The sequence below is a fragment of the Microtus oregoni genome, unplaced genomic scaffold (genome assembly GCF_018167655.1).
Source record: "Microtus oregoni isolate MIOR12 unplaced genomic scaffold, Mior012 000001F_ref0000356, whole genome shotgun sequence".
In the NCBI taxonomy this organism is placed as follows: domain Eukaryota; kingdom Metazoa; phylum Chordata; class Mammalia; order Rodentia; family Cricetidae; genus Microtus; species Microtus oregoni.
In genome coordinates, this window is record NW_024543060.1 from 78,409,083 (window position 1) to 78,422,055 (window position 12,973).

The following is a 12,973-nucleotide window of genomic DNA, read 5'->3' on the forward strand; positions in this document are numbered from 1 at the left end:
GTAACAGCCCTGCCACTTGTAGAAATAAGCAGTATTGCTTCTCTAGATGCTGCAGAGCTAACTGTTTAACTCCCTGCTTTCCTGTTCTCTACCCACATTTGCTTGCTGCAAGTCAGTTGTAGAGACAGATTTTAAAAGATATATAATGACAACCGTGCTTAGTTTTCTTCCAATTGTAGATCTACTGACATCTCTCGACATGAACAGGAAGATTGAACTCATTCATGTACAGTTCATAGAACCTCATCCTCTCTCTCTGTCTCTCTGTCTCTCTGTCTCTCTGTCTCTCTCTCTCTCTCTCTCTCACACACACACACATACACACAAGTATATCATAAGGAGTAGAGACTAGACCCAATGGAGATAAGAGAAGACACTAGGAGAAAAATGTACAGCTCAATAAAAATCAATTTAAAAAAAAAGAGAAGACACTTGCATGGCAAGCTCTGTTGGTTCTCTGATTTAACTTTACAACCAACACTGGTGGAGCACATCTGGCCACAATAGAGTTTCAAAAATAGTTGGCCAATGGCGGGACTCTATAATTTGCACTGCTAAGGAGTTCCCAGGTGATTCAAATACTGGTCTTCTAAGAATACATATTGAAAGTGATAGATTAGAAAATACAACCACACAAGCAGTTAAAGGTCAGTTAATGAAAGGTTTACGTTCCCAGATCATGAGTAAAGTCTAATTTGGCACAAGCTAATCGTCTGCAACAATGCCTTCTTGAACTCTACAATGCTCATACCAGTAATGAATTTCAAAATGTGAGATGTAAAGAAAAAATGAATTATACCTCATGACCAATGATTAAAACATTCAAAAGCCCAGGGGGGCTGGAGAGATGGCTCAGAGGTTAAGAGCATTGCCTGCTCTTCCAAAGGTCCTGAGTTCAATTCCCAGCAACCACATGGTGGCTCACAACCATCCGTAAGGAGATCTGGTGCCCTCTTCTGGCCTGCAGACATACAAACATTCAAAAGCCCAATCTCTATATTCTGCAGACTCTGGGAAAATGGAAACTTTCAAGCAGTGCTAGTAAAAATGTACGTTGACGCAACTCTTTGGGAAGATGTCATATTTAGGTATTAATTGAAACCATGGATGCCTTCATCTTTTGTTTTTTGCTTTTATGCAATAGTGATATTTATTTATTTATATCAATTTTCATCCTGACATAATTCCCAGATGATCTCACATGACTCTGCATAAAGAGATATGGTCAAGATCATTCATTGTGTGAGGGATAATGTTAGCTATCTGTCTATATATCTATCGAACATCTATCTATATATCTGTCATCACACTCTTTACATGAATATAACAACACAATTTTAAGTGAATAAATCACATATACCTGGCCTGAGCACTGGCTCAGCAAATAAAAGCTCTTACCATAAAAGTTGGATTTCTGGAACCACTGCAAAGATGGGAAAAGAGAATTGGCTCTGACCTCCATATGTATGGAAAGGCACATATGTAAACACACATGCTAAGTATATTTTTTAAATCACTATATTTAGGGCTCTGTGGCAATGTTTTTAGGTAAGAATTAAGAATTAGAGACCAATATGAGTAAAGCTCAAAAGCAAAATATTTAATAAAAGTTAATATTCGTGGTTTTTTCCAGTGCTGTGGTGCTGTGGATTCTGCTCTGTGGATGATGGAGGTACCTTGTGGGCCCAAGATTTCTGCTCTTTAAACTGCTACAAGGAGAATTCAGAGGAGCTAGGCCATGGTGGTGGTGGCCTGTGATGAGTGGCTGTGAACTTCAGAAAGGAACAGTAGGCTTTGCTGGAACTTTCTCAGAAGGATGTGTACAGAAATTAGATGCTGGGATTTGAAGGGACATTGCTGATTTAGGAAACAAATGGCAGCATCGAAATTTTGAAGGTCATTAATACAATGCCAGAAAAGAAGGAGGAGGAGGAGGAGAAGGAAGAAGAAGAAGAAGAAGAAGAAGAAGAAGAAGAAGAAGAAGAAGAAGAAGAAGGGCAGTGCTTATCTAACTTTGGATACAAATTCTAAGAGCCTGAGAAATAGCCAATAGAGCTGTAACTCTATCTCAGATCATCATTGAAATATGGAACACACACTGTGCATGGACCTTGAGAATGTCAGAAGCCGTCAAACTCCAACTGTATTTCCAGTGGGTTTCAGAGCAGTATCAAAACAAAACTGAGAAGTCTTCATCTCCTTTGGATCAGCTAGGGTGAAAGTTGCATGGTCATCAATAGGTAAGGACTACATACCTTCAGCATCTGGAATCAGTTACTGAAGATGAGATCTCCTGACCCTCAGCTGCCCATGAAAGTTGATGAGGATCATATCTCTCCAGGGGCAATAAGGCAGGAAAATAGGGCGAGCTGTTATAATTTAACTTCAAGACCCAGAAACCAAGAAAGGCCATGGATTTGGCCTCTTTCCTGGGCTGCCAATGTTATACAAACCCCTTCTCACAAAGTAAAGTAGCCTCCTCCAACTGCATATGTGTGTGATATAAATGTATAAATATGCATAGAGTGACATATGCCAAATAATGGGAATAATAAACTCTGTTGTCACTGATGAAAGACACAAGATAATAATGCGTAGGAATTCACATTGCACCAGTAGTTATTTTTCTTAATCTGGTATCATATGCATAGGTGATTGTCACCTGCACTAGTACATAACAATTACCTAATAATTCTCTATTGAAAATTTCATAAGTTCAATTATAATTCGTTTTTCCTTTTTTGGTATAGACCCTCTTTTTTCTCTGATTTATTGAAAATATCTTTTTCATACAATATATTTTCTGATCACATTCTTCCCCACTTCAACTTTTCTCAGATTCTTCCCACCTCCCTAAATCTACCTTTCCCATTCTCTCTCTTTAAAAGAACAAATATGCAAGCAAATGAAACTAATAAAAACAAACTTAAATAACTCACATATATTCTTTAGATTACAAAACCCCTCAAGTATACAAAATTGGAACCCATAATATATAAGCAAAACACAAATAAAACAAAAAGTTACCAAAAAATCAACATGAGACAAAAATCCTACAAAAAATACCATTGTGATGGTCTGAATGAAAATGGCCCCCATAGATTCATAGAGAACAGCATCATTAAAGGTATGGCCTTGTTAAAATAAGTGTGGCCTTCTTAAAGGACATGTATCACTGGGGTAGATTTTGAAGTTTTAGAAGCTCAAGCAATGGCAATTGTCTCTCTCTTGACATTAGCTATCAATCAAGATGTAAAACTCTCTAGCACCATGTGTACCTGCATGCCATCATGGTTCTTGCCATGACAATAACATATTAAACCGAACCTGTAAGTCAGCCCCAATTAAATATCTTTTTTTTCCTTTATAAGAGTTATCATGTTCATGGAGTCTCCTCACAACAATAGAAACCCTAACTAAGATGACTATTAAGTTTATGTTGTATTGGTTATCTACTGTTGGACATAGGCCTTACCCTCAAGTGTGGTTAATATACTCAGTGAGACTCCATTGGAGAAAACTAATTTATCCTTTGCAAGTGGTATCAATTGCAGATAGATTCTTGATTAGAGTTTGGAGTCCTTTGTCAACTTTCCTCTCTAAGAGCATGGGCACCATCTGTCTTGAACCAGTACAGACCATGAGTGTGATGCCACAGGCTTCCATGAGTTCATATGTGGTCAGCTGTATTTTGCATGGAGTCTCTCTCTTAGTTTCCATCTATAGCAGGAAGATTCTCTGATGACAGCTAACAGAGACACTCGCCTAAGGGTATAGCTAAATGGCATTTACTGCTACATATAATTAGTAGAACAATAGTATTTGTCCCCCCCCCCCCGCCTGTGGTATATCCAGTCTCAGATTCTTGATCACCCACACTGTATCAAGAATGGGTTCCATCTCATGGAGTGGGTCTTACCTCCAATCAGAGACTACTTGGTTACTCCTACAACAATTGTGCCATCATTGCACCAGCAGTAGGCAGATCTCCAATGTAGATCAAAGGATTTGTAGATGTGTTGCTGATTACCATTTGCTTCCGGGAGTGTGCAGAGTACCTTCCAGTACGTTGAACTTTACTATTCAGTAGAGCTGAAGGCTCTATGTAGGTACCAGCCCAAGTTCTCTGTGTTCAGTGAGATATCCAAGTGTTGTCTTCAGCAACAGGACCACCAATTTGTGGAGAACAACCAATAGCCTTGAGTTATTTAAGAGTTTGAATGGGGACCCCTTGGCCAACAGTTCAACTACATTTAACTATTTCTGGCACTGGAGGCTTCACATGGTGGAAAAAGATGTCTAGTTAGGATACCATCTCTCCCATTACTTGTTGACTTGACTTAGGTTACTCTCATTTATGGTTATGTTTTAAGAAGCAACTACAGTGTTAGGTGTCCCCATGACCACTCAAAGAGTCCTTAGTGTTAGTTATCTCTCCCTGTTTCCCTTCCTTACCACTCTCTTCCATCCCCTTCCCCATTTAACTTTCCCATTCCAGTCTAACCACTGTGACTCCTCCATAACTATGTGTTATAATTCTTTTTCCATGGGAGATCCTTCCTTCTTTCCAGTTCTTTACTCAATACCTATCCTCTATACACATTCTAGTATGTCTACCAAATGCCTGAAAGATAACATCCACAAATAAGAGAATCAATGCCATATCTATGCTTTTGAACCTGGGTTACATCAATCAGGATGACTTTTTAAAGTTCTACCATTTACTTATAAACTTCATAATTTTATTTTCTAAAGGCATTAAAACTATATAATTATTCAAATACATGACATTTTTATTCTCCAGTTATCAGTTTATGGATACCTAGGCTGTTTCCAACTTCTGGCTTTTATGAATAGAGTAACAATGAACATGTTTCAGCAAAAATCTCTATAGTAGGATTCAGAGTTCTTTCAGTATGTGCTCAAGAGTAGTATACCTGAAAGTTGAAAAGACATATTCCCAGCTTCCTGTGGAATTGCACACAGTGCAATTATGTCTTAATAATAATAAAATAAGAAGTTGAACATATTGTTTAAAATGATTTGAATTGAAATGAGAAGAATGCCAGGGAATAAGAACAGTTGAGAACTTGCTATTGATATTCTCTTTCTAGACTGGATATCTAGTTATTTCTGTTATCTTTCTAAACAGCACTCCACATGAACTTAACTATCAAGAAAGGGTTTTGTCAATAGTCTACATAAAGATAAAATTCATTGGCTATTATTAATAATTGCACCCAATCAATTGAAATTGTGTTTGCTTACCTGATAAAAGTAGCAGACTACCCTCGGGCTAAGGAGGGTGAATTAACAACATTAGATTACAGAAGTTTATTTAAAGGTAACAAAATAAATATGCTTTTAAACACTCAGTATTTACCTCTGCATAGACATATAGAGTCAAGATTTAAAAAAGATCAGAAATCCACTGCCCACCCCCAACAAAGTGTTTTCTTTTCCTGTCAAGACCAATTTGTGTTACATAGCATCAGTGAAAAAAATATATTGGTATTCAAAATTCCCCAAATACATCAAAAAAGAAAATAAAGCTTCAAAGAACATTAGACTTTTCTATTTTCCTTTTTATACAGAATTATAAACATTTAAAAATTGCATAATTTCAGAACTTAAGTAGCAGAGTTGCTTGCTTAGACCAAAGCCCTGTCTTTTTTTTTTTTTTTTTTTTTTTTTTTTTGGTAAGCTATGCTACCAAATTAGCTGTCAGGTTTTGTGAATCAAATGAAAAGTTTTTTTTTTGAAAAATTGCATTTACATTCATACCTGATTAAACTTCCTAACTTAATATTTAGGAAGGAATCATAAATATATTGTCATGGTGAACCACATAAGAGAATAACTTCTGTAAGCCTCAAGATAAAGCAAGCTTTGAAATAAAATGAAAAGAAAAAAAGTTTGACTTAACAGTTGTCCCAATTATCCTTGGAACAGCAGGAAGAATTAATCTTACAGTATCTGAAGGGGTTTGCTAATGTGCTACAGCAGACAGCACCTGTATATTTCACAGAACAGAAATTTATACCCAATGTTTTAACTGTGAAATCTTCAGCCAGAACGAAAAGGCTTCATATGTCAATAATCGTCAAGAAACGCATTTAATTTAGCAAAGTTTAGGACATTGTACATTTCCTTTAATTTAATTTTGGTCCCTTAAAATAAAAAGATATACTAAGATGTTAATTAAATGAGTTTTACAAGTACACAATTTAAACGATGTGTTCTGTTTTGAAGGAATTTAGACTACAATTGAGAAAAGTCCTGAAACAAATTTCATTAGAGCCCATCTGCACCTCTGTCTCCACTTAGGCATTGTGGAAAGAATTCAAACAAAGAGCTTAATAACAGTGTATTTCATGCTGGCTTTGGGAGTTTGTATGTGACTATCAGAGTCATGTAGCTGAGTGGTGGTGGCACAGGTCTTTAATCCCAGCTCTTGGGACGCTGAGGCAGATGGATCTCTGTGAGTTAGAGACCAGCCTGGTTTGCAAGAGCCAGTTCCAGGACAGGCTCCAAAGCTACAAAGAAACTCTGTCTCAAAGAACCAATAATAATAATAATAATAATAAGAAGAAGAAGAAGAAGAAGAAGAAGAAGAAGAAGAAAAAGAAGTAAAAAAGAAAAGAAAGAAATCAAGGCATAGAGATCTAACAAATCCCAAGAAACCATGCAGATTCTAACTAGTACAGAGTCCAAGGACTATAACGAGATTATTTTAATTTCACATTTATACAAAGTCTTTCCTCAGAATGAGATATAGCTCTCACATAGAACTGTTGGGTAAAACTGAAACAATACTAAATGAAAAAATAAACAATCTCCAAAGTATTTTTGGAAATACACAATGTTTACAATTCGGCTGTGAATTATATTATGATTTTATAAATAAAATAAAAAAAATGGAACAGGGTTGTAGTGTATCTCCTTTGTTGTCAGATGCTAATAAGAATATATTGCTAGAAAAGTCAACATAAATGCCAAATAGACAAAGCCTACTTTCTATGCCATGGCCTGGAATATATCCTAATATACATAGAAGATTGCTATGAAGCATCTGGCTAGTTAAGATGTTATCTAAAGTGATCCGCAGTTGCTCATTGATTTCTATGGTCAGTATTAGGAAATTGTTAAAATAGGAAAGCTTGCCTCTTTTCTTTAACTGCTAAATAGTTCCATTTCAGATACATAGGTTGAGTTATTTTTTACAAAGGTTTTATAAATATTTTTACAAAATTTATACACAGCAATTGCAAGTGAGACATATGTGCAAATGAAGGTATTTAAGCAAATAAAGCCCATACTACACTGACAGTGAGTGACCATTCTCTGAGCAGACCAGCCTGTGAGACCTCCCTAATCTAACAGAGTCTACTAAGTTCTGCAGAGCTTAATTTTTTTTTCATAATTGCCAGTTCAAAATTTGCTGTCAAACTATTGTTGGAGGAGGGGCTGCTTGTTCATCCCATCCTCTCAGCTAGCTTAGATCCGAAATAATCACACAAAAACTGTATTAATTAAAACACTTCTTGGCCCATTAGCTCTTGCTTCTTATTGGCTAACTCTTATATCTTAATTTAACCCATTTCTATTAATCTGTATATCACCATGAGGTCGTGGCCTACCAACAAAGTTTCGGGACATCTATCTCCAGTGGTCACTCCATTGCATCTCATTGACTCTCTTCTTTTTTCTCCCAGAATTCCCTTTAGTTTTCTCTGCCTAATTCTGTTCTTTTGCCCTATTACAGGCCAAGACATTTTCTTTATCCAATAACCAATAAAAGCAACATATAGACAGAAGAATTTCCCACACCAAGCTATTTTTTATTAAACCAATTAGAACTCTTTATTATAGATTCTAAGTGGGCATTTAATGTCATTATATCTCTTGTATTGTCAATAGTAAAAACTCATTAGATGCTACATTTATAGTGGATGTAAATGTGGTTTAGTAATTTAATGAACTAGTACCTGGTTATCAAGTTATTGTTTTAAATGACTAGCTGTTCTTCTAAAAAAAAAAGTAATTCTTTCTTGAATTCATGGTGACAAAAGAGTTCACAGTTCATGTCATTAACAAAAAAAAAACACAGGAAAAATAAAAATATGCCTAGTTAGAGTTGCAGGTGGATTTTAGATATTGAGTATATATTTCAAGAAATTAGCACATATGAATTGGAAATGTAAGTCAGCATAAAATTGACCAGTTTATTTATCAAATTTTACTTACTTGTAAATACTTCACTACATTATTAATAGATTTGCCCTAATTGTCTAGTATACTTAATAGAATCTCTCAAAGCATAGCTAACAATGATAATTTTGAATATGCATAAAAACATATAAGTCAAGAATTTTAATCAATAAAAAAGAGGAACAACAATCATATGACAGTGGACATTAATATCTAAAAATATTATGTTCTGTAGGGCTATTAGGACTCAGAATCTTAGGATGGATTTTGTTAAGAACACAAAGAAAATGTTTAAACATATTGAAAAGGAAAATAGTCATTCTTACTTTTGCCATTAAAATTCAAACAGGATATGTTGGATGTTAAGTATTCCATTGATGTGTAAATTACGCAGACTACACTCAGTAACATTTTCATCCTACTCACATAATTTACAGTGTAGTAACAGCCATGATTTTTGTGAGATATAGGCACCAAAATGGTCCTCACCTCTTCCTTATGTGAACAATTTAGAGCACTCTATGTTATTAGGTAATAGGAAGCTCTTCTGTTTGGAGCATTTTACAGAGGCAGTGATATGACTAAGTGAAGAACAGAACATCTCAAATTAAACCAATGGATACGACAGCTAGCTGTTGGGAGTGAAAAAATAAAAAAAAAAAATGTGACTTCTCAACCAAGAAAACAACAAAGCAATTGTCAAATCATAAGAATCTCAAGTTAGTTCCTTCTATATTGGTTTATCCTTTTGCTATCGGCATTATAGCTTGGATAATACTTTGTTATGGAGGATTATGCTGTCCAGCATAGGAGACTTAGCAGCCTAATGAATGTATACATAATGGATGTATATGGGAAACTGTCTCAGTTTCACAGCCCTTTCCGGACTCCAGAAATTGCAAAGTATGTCCTAAGTTGTCAAATTGTCTCCTGAGAATTGAGACTTAGTATAAAGGGTCCTAAATCATAAGAGTGCTTCTGGTAGTATGAATAAGAATCATCCTCATAGGTTCATATATTCAAATGCTTAGGGAATGGCACTATTTGGAAGGATTAGAAGGTGTGGCCTTGTTTCCATAGGTGTGGCTTTGATGGAGGAAGTGTGTCACTGGGGGTGAGCTTTGAGATTTCCAAAGCACAAGCCAGACCCAGTGGCTCTCTCTTCCTGCTGCCTGTGAATTCAGATATAGAACTCTCAGCTACTTCTCCAGCAGCATGTCTGCCTTCATGCCACCATCCTTTTCAACATGATGATAATGTACTAACTAAACCTCTGAACCTGTACGTCAGCCCCAGTAAAATGTTTTCCTTTATATGAGTTTTCATGGTCATCGTGTCTCTTCACAGCAATAGAAACCGTATCTGAGACAATCATTAAGTTTTTGTTGTGTTGGCTATCTACTGTTGGGGATGAGAATTACCCTGAAGTATGATTAGTCTTAGTTAAATGTTTTCCTTTTTTTAAGAGTTGTCATCATCATGATGTCTTGTCACGGAAATAAAACATTGACTAAGACTGTGCTTATATTGAAATAATTTGCATAGTTTTTTTGCCATAATTGTTAACAACAATATCTAATAACATCTTGAGGACGTCTATGGAATATTTGTGATAAATAATTGATAGGTAAGAAGAATTAATTTTGACTATATCAGAGTATTTTGAGATACCAAGAATTCTGACAATTGAAATTTTGATTTTTACCCTTGATTTAGAAAAATTATTCTTCTCTTTTTATTTCTTAATAAAATTTGACTTGACTAAATGTTGGTAAGGTAAAGCCTATGAATTACAAGCATGACCAGCATTTCAAGATATACCCTAGGGTGCAAAACCAGCTCTTATATATGAGGAAACCAATATCCATCTGGTTGGATTTAAGGGTTACTTAATAACAAGGAATTCATGCTTGTTAATGTAAACCTAGTTAATCATCTGTGGCTGGTGAGGTCGTGGACCCTAGAGGTGAACCTACCACTGCCAATTCCCAACTGCATTCTAAATGCCTGCCCTTATATTCACAGATAAGTATAGCTCTCACCCCTCACCTTTATACAGCTGTTGGAGATCATGATAGAAATTCACAGCTGATCAAAATGCAGAGGGCAATTGACTGTGGAATCTCTAGCACATTTGATACATCTACAACATAACCTCTATAACTAAGTCTCACGGGACATTGTGGACAGGAGATAGAAATATTATAAGAGCCAGAGGATGATGACATCTCATAAAATAGTATTGTCCATATATGGCAGAGAGATGACCCCACAGAATCGTAACAACATGCTTCACTAAATAAAACCTGTACAGTGACAACACCTGTTGTCATCCCCTGTGGATACAAAAAAATCCTCACAATGCTCTAAACTTAAAGAAAAAGGTAGAGGCAAAATGGTGGCTGTTGAGAGGGAATGGGTCTTTCTTACAGATGAGATATCTTGATAGATATCTAAGAGGCCAGATCAAGCTACCACACACACACACACACACACACACACACACACACACACACACACATATTTATGAACAACATTAAATAAACTAAGATTAGATGTATACAAGAGGGAGTAGAGGTATGGGAACAGTTGAAAAGTGGGGAGTCTGGGGTGCTGCCCTATCCAGCAAATCTCCAGGCACAGATCTGACTGGGGTGTTGAGGGAATGAAAAGAAGCTATATAGAAAAGCGGTTTTGGTGGACTGCGCTCTCTGATGGAGAAAACCACAGCATCACAGCAGCTCAGATTTCAGAATGTTTGTTACACAGTCAAACAGAGAGGCAGGGTTATTGCATACAGCTGAACAGGAGGATGATGTTACTACATACAGGTAAATGAGGAGGCAGGCAGTGTTATTTTATATCTTTGGATCGAGGGGACAAGCTTCGCTAATGTTGGTAGGAACAGTCTCTTGAGGGCATCTTCTGTACACTGTCAGCACTCTCCTTTAGATACTCAAGAATAATTTTGTCATTTCTCTGAGCCTAGTGTGGGGAAGGAAGCCTTTGCCATCTTCCATGTAATTGAGGCTTTGGTATCCTTGACATGGCTGTCCCCACGTCTATAACACACTAAGGATTTCATTCATTCAGGGCTTCCTCCATTCTCCACAAAGTTACAAAGACAGATCTCATGGGTGAAATTTCTGAAACAATGCAAATAAAGAAAAGAATGAACAATATGGATTTAAAAAGAACAAATTCTTAAAAGAATCAGCATGAAAAGGAGAGGGATGACTGGAAGGTGGCCAAAGTGCTTCACTCTGGGGACAGTGGCCCGAGGTCACATCTGAGAAAATTTAAGGGGAACGTGAGAGAGTAAACCACTTTTGTAGAAACAGACAGATTTTTCTGTTCTGAGGAAAATTTACTCAATATTGGTGAACATTTAGAATCATGGGTGTAAGTGGCAATAAAATTTACTGTGATAAGACAGTTAGCTAACATGAAAGACAATTATGATTCTGTAGGGTAGAAAGCCTGGTTGTTTAAAAGCTACTTAAAGAGGAAAACAAATGGCAAATTCTAGACAAGTTGTTCCTTGAGATGAAAGAGAAACAGTTGTTGATGTGAGATCATTTTATTTCCAGTAGATTGAATGAAGTTAAACTAAAGCTGTTACCACAATTTTAAATTCTCAAGTGGAGATCTGAGTTTCTGTGTACTAAAATGTGATTAGAGAAGATAATTGGTTTTGAATTATTTGTTAAACTCACGTTAATTTTAAGCACAGTTTTACCCAGCATAAACAGATTCTATGATGCCATTAGACCAACTAAGGAGTTTTTATGTGAATATGACTTCATCTGCATTCATTCAAGGTCATTTGCGGGACACTTTTGCAGATTGCTGGGTTATACTGCCTGAAACGGATAGTATTTCTTGACAAAAGGAAGAGAAAGCCAGCAAGTGGTTGTTTCATTTGTAATTTCATGAAATGTTTTGGTTTTTATCTTTCTAATTTCTATTCATTTTATTGGCGTATTTAAAAGATTGAAAATGTACATACAAAAAGTCAAATCAGAGTTGATGGGAAATATTTCTTAAATTTTATGCAGTGAAATTATAACTATGGCACATACTTATTATAAGCAGACTGGTAGAATTAACAGAAGCTACCTTGGAAAATCAGTGGGGAAAATGTCCCTGCAATTTTTGTATGGGAACATGGTAGTCTTGGTTATATTAAATTAACTCTTATAGTTAGTATTAAGAGAGATGGAGACTACAATGTCAGATAAATATGCAAAGTGTATAAGATTTAGATTAATAGAAATAGCCTATGCAAATTTTAGTTAGAATAACTATTTTTTGCTCTTAGCAAACTGTTTAATAAACTAAACCATTTTAGAAACATCTCAGGATTCTGTATATCTGTTATTTTTAATGTCCACTCTTTTTCTATGACTTTTCATTTGCTTTTACTTCCATATGACATATGCTCTGGGATGCTATCTTCTCTATCCTTCTATACATGTAGATGGATGACCTTCACAAATATCTGAACCATTTATCTAACTATTCTTCATCAACAAAATTTCTAGAGTCAGATATTGGGTAAGAATCTGAAAATAGAGAAGCAGTGAAAAAGCAACTGGTGACCTCCTCTCTCTCTCTCCTTCCTTGATGCAAATGGGTTGAGGATGATTCTAAACCCCACACTACTGCTTCCTGTGACTCTCTATATATGTCTTTGGTCCTCCAGAATCTCTATGGCTAATTTTGGTCAAACTGTAGCTAGCTTCACCCTATGATCCAAAAC